The sequence below is a fragment of the Melitaea cinxia genome, chromosome 15 (assembly GCF_905220565.1).
Source record: "Melitaea cinxia chromosome 15, ilMelCinx1.1, whole genome shotgun sequence".
Lineage (NCBI taxonomy): Eukaryota > Metazoa > Arthropoda > Insecta > Lepidoptera > Nymphalidae > Melitaea > Melitaea cinxia.
Genome location: NC_059408.1, coordinates 14,810,210 through 14,815,496, shown reverse-complemented (window position 1 = coordinate 14,815,496; position 5,287 = coordinate 14,810,210). Strand labels below are relative to the sequence as shown.

General features: G+C 30.6%; 1 non-coding gene across 1 annotated transcript; it reads right to left on the bottom strand.

The window, feature by feature from the left end:
- Window positions 1-4,996: 4,996 nt before the first annotated feature.
- On the bottom strand, window positions 4,997-5,069 carry Trnav-uac. The gene has a single exon. It is a non-coding gene; the product is annotated as a tRNA-Val (tRNA).
- Between the last annotated feature and the right edge of the window lie 218 nt (window positions 5,070-5,287).

Sequence of the window (5,287 nt, the reverse complement as noted above, 5' to 3'; positions counted from 1 at the left end):
AAGTAAATGCTATTAAAAACAAAACACTAAAATTTATTTAATAGTCATTATAATACCGTTCAGCAATGAAGCCTGAGTCTTGTTATGCAGCTTTCTCTTATAGCCAAATTTTTAACGAAAGATTAAGGACTAAGCTAAATCAAATGATTGTAAATTTTTCACTTCCAGACAAAGTCGTTTTTTCATGTTTAGAGCTTAATCCGCCACACTGTTTCGCTACGGATAACGCATAATTTCCTTACCTATAAAGAACAATAATTTTGATTGGATGCTTAAGGGACTACACTACCTCAGCTCGAATTCAGATTTCACCCGTACTAAATACACATGAGAATTGAGAGCGCTTGGTTGTTCATCGCGCGAATTATATGTATTATCTCCCCACAAACATTATCAATAGTTATTTTTTTAAAAACGTAAAATATAAAATGTTCTTCATACTTATTTCAATTACCATGCTTAATCTCAAGTCCATAACCTCTATATTTACTGAGATATTAAGGGTTTAATACAAAAATAGAGGTAACTTTGCGATTTTTTTGTATCGAGAAAATTTTATGGAATCGTGTTTTCGAAACATATGAAAGATATTTTATGTCCTGAACTTTACCATACATAAATTTCAAACTTAAATATTCAGTAGTTTGGAAGATATGGACATCCTGTCGAGTGGAAAATAAGCAATTTGAGGTAGCATACACTCTTAAGATAATAGGCGACAGTCTCTGGGCGGGAACCTAACTACCAGTCATCAGTATTAATCGAACTTTCGTCAGCACTACATTATAATGATCCTCAAAAGATTTTCCATAAAATAAAAACGACTTTAATTCAAAAATATCACTTCAACTTTGTCCATCGTAAATCAAGTGTTCACAACACTTATGCATACATAATGTAATTTTTGGACCACCTGCAGTGACGAGTCAGCGAACCGAATAATTACCTTCATACCTTTATTTTAACCTACACCTGTTGTGTTTCACTTTAATTAGCCAAGCAACGCGACAATAGCGTAATTAATTTCGTGCTGATTGCTAGCTGTCAACTCTTGCGATAACATTGCTTTGTTTTATCAACGTTTGTCAAATCGTACGGCGCTCGAACGCTTATGTATTTTTATCAAAGTTTATTCCGGTAAGTTGTTTCGTTGTTTATCTGCCTATATAATTTAGTTTTGTAATATGTGTTTATTTTATATATCGATCTTCCCTTACATCTACGTGTGGGATATGGTAGTAAATAATTTTGCAGCCAAGCCCTTCTCGGTTTATTTTTTAATATACTAAATATTATTTTTATCGATTTAATATTAAGAAATATAATATGAAAAAGATTCCGCGCGTGAATGGTGTGCCTTGCGCTTAATTCTATAATAAACGGTTATTAAAAAAAACCGTAAGAACTCCTGGCAGGAACGTTTTTTTCTATATTATACTGATATATGGATTCGATATATCACTTTTTTTAGATTTTAGAAAAAAACGCAAACCGCTGTTTTGTGTACATTTATAAAATTTGACTGAGTGTTAATATTATAGTAATGTCATACTTTGGATTTGACTTTCGAATCCAGTTTTCGTACATATCAGTACTATGAGACACAAGTCTGTATGTATTTTAAGTAAAAAACAGTAAGTATGCAGTTCACAGTCAATCTGAATTCACTCAGAACTTTTACTGAATAACCGTTTCTCATTTATAATCCGTACAGTTCGTAACAGTTCGTAAATGTCTCCCCTCTACAAAATGACTTGTACGTTCCTTCACGATGCTTTCCTTTCCTGTAAAGTATGATGTAAGTTTTGAACTGCTTCTTTGAAATGAGTTTTCAGTCTTAGTTAAATAGTTGTGAGGATATGAATTCGGGAACATTAGTTGTGATCCACCTGTCTACAGCCGAATAGTTTAGTTGTTAAAAAGACTATTAATTTTACAAAAAAATATAGTTGGTAGTAGATTCTGGTGATTATATACTACTATGAAAATCAAGAATTACGTTGAAATACCTATATCATTCAATTTTGATAAATGTAATAATAATAATTATTATTATTATTTATTGTACACCAAAGAAAAATACAATATGTTAAGATTTGTGTTAGCTTTGAACAATAGGTGGCCTTATCGCTAAAATGCGATCTCTACCAGGCATCCGTGTTGCGGAGGATATTATGACCAGTGAACACAGACAGACATATTATGTGTACTTATAACATATAGAACAATATTAAATTTAGTCTCTCGCTTGAAATCCAGCCAGACCACATCTTTGTCATATAATATATAGTAAATTTACTTTAGTTTCAATCCGGAATTTGTATCTACAAATGCGCTACAATTAATACTAACAATAGCTTTCCTTCACGCTTCGTATACAGGGAAGTGAGCAGAGACAATTTAACGTTCACAGATGGTTAACTTAACAAAATGGCGGCAAACAGATTTGACAGTTAACAAATACAATGCTTTTTTATCTGTTGAAAAATAACAATTTCCTCCTAAAATAGATTAAAAAAATTATTTATTTATATGAGATAAATAAGCTTATATAGAATGTGATGCTCATTGTCTTTAACTCGACTGTATTTTTTATGTAGGTATGTTACTTCAGAACTTTTTACTGAGTAATTTTGATAAATCTTTTTTTTTTCTTAAATCAAAAGGTGGTGCTTCTCATGTGGTCACATTTAAATTTAATTTAGATGCTCTAAGTAATTTTTGAGTTATATCTAATAATGCATATCTACTTGACTATTTTTTCGTCTATTTTAACATTTTATTGATCTGGTCGATGTAATTGAAGTTGGTTTTTTTACGTTAGCGAGCAAACATAATTATTAATGTTAAAATATGTGTGAACAGTGTATGTTGACCAATTAAATCATAGAAAATTAGAACACCATGTTCAAATTTACCACTTTAGGTAAGCTAGGTAGGTGATTTAATAGATCAAGGGGCGTAATTAAGCTTTCATTTAAAATGATAAGTTACTATTTTCTTAACGCGGGTAGACTATAGCTATAGTTATTTATATAAATTTAGTTCCATTAATGAAAATATAATAATGTCAAAACTTTGCGGACGCTCTCAGCCTCTCTGGAAGACATTACACGTTATTTACTTAACCGAACAAGACAGCCTGAAGGGCATTCGTGACATCTACCGCGAACTTGTTCAGACAAGCCGAATAAGGTAAGTTTCCACTGAACATCGCAATGTCCTACTTCGTCAACTTTAAATTACCGGTGAATGCATTAGTTATAAATTTAAAATATATTTTATTTCAATAGGATTATCTAAGTACTTCTTTATATTTCTTTATATGATTAGCAGAAATGGGTGCAAAAATCAAAGGTACATTGTACATACAACGTAGGTCGACGAAAAACTAGTCAATTAAATACGCTTTGTTAGATATAACTCGAAAAATACTTGTCAGATTTCGATTAAATTTAAATGGAACTACATGACACGAAAACGTTTTTTAGAAGTTTAAACCTACTTATATGACATTCTGTGTTCAATGTTTTAGTCTGAAACTTGACTTCCACAATTGTGGAAAATTAAACATAACTGCACAAATATAACTAATTTGTAACAATTATAAAAGATGAATGGGCAATGTCTAAAAGGTACCTGTTGAGTTTCTTGATGGTTCACCAAGATTCACATTCAGAATTCGGAGAAATAACTATAATACATTACTATACTATATTATGACTTCTTATAATACTTTTAAAATCTATAGCAATAAGTGACATTTTGTCTCTTCTTTGATAAGTATTAAAAATTATCGCAAATGAAACCGGGCGAGAATCACTCGTATAATCAAATTGTTATAGAATAGCATAGCGTCAAATAACTTAGCTGGACGTCTCGTATAATGGCCGAGGCGAACTTGTCCCGTCTTGTCTAACTTTAAAACAATTACCTAGACACAGATTGAGGTCTAACTTAGTTATTGTTCGCTAAATCGCCGATAACTTTCTCTTTGACACAACGCTGGTTCGGATTACATTATAAACGGTTCTTTACTAAGATTACTAGTGCTTCAACGCAGCTTTACTTGTTGAACTTTGATAATTCTAAATTTAACGTAATTCTCGATAACAGAGATAAATAAAAAAAAGATATTCGCAAGCTTTTACGTCTTTTTGTACCCCAAGTGTATTTATTTTAGCACTATTCTATAATTATTTTTTTTAATAAATTTGGTAAGACACCTGTGATTGTCTGCTATTCCTTATAAGAACGCCTTTGCACGTCTCTGTGTGCCTTTCGTTCTAATATTTATTTTTATTTGTAATTTTGTAATATAATGTACATTTGTTGTAAATGCAATAAAGAAATAACTGAAACCTCTTTAGTACATTTTTTTTTTCAATTTCAAATTTGGAATTAATTATTTAGAAAAAAAACACCCGAAAATTAAAAAAACCAACGATCGATCAAAAAAGTTTCGTTCCTTTTTTTAATTTCCGTGCCATTAATTTAACACGGAAACGAATCCCTGGAATAAATTCCGAAAATTTACAATAAAATTTACAATGTCGATTGTCGAATGGGAATTATTAATCACACTGGACGCGTTAATTTGTTTGCGAAACAAACAATTACATCGTATTGCTGTACAGTTGATGTTATTCTGGTTACGTTTGGGAAGAGCTGGGGTTTGAGGTTTGAGGATAAAGTTTGAGGGCCAATGGTAGTCGTCTATAGGTATTTTTATGTTTTTTTTATTTTATTTTTTTCTGTTAAAAATTATGTATTTAGCACAATTTTTCGGTCTTCTATATATATACACCCCTCTATATGCTAGTTCTCTATCCAAAGACGTCTTTGCAAGTTGATTTTGTTATTAATTATGATTTTTAATATTGTTTTTTGTTTATTTGTTTTACCAGTGTAGTAATTAAATGTGTGATTGTTTATTAATAAATACCACAAATATAAAAAAAAAAAACGTCAAAGTAATAGAAGATCGCAAAATATATGATTCCGGCCAGGATCGAACTGGCGGCCTTCTGCGTGTAAAGCAGATGTGATAACCACTACACCACGGAACCAGATACTATCACCGCTTAAATTTGTAATCATAAATTAAAAAAAAGTGAAAGCATACAGTCATTTAGTTTATAGTCGCTTTACTTTTTAAATTTTTATAGTTTTTTTTTTTTTTAATTTTTTTTAAATATAATCGAAACATTTAATTTATTTATATTTAGAACATTAATATGAAATGTTTAAAACTCAAGCACAAACCTAGCGTGGTCTGTGGCAATTA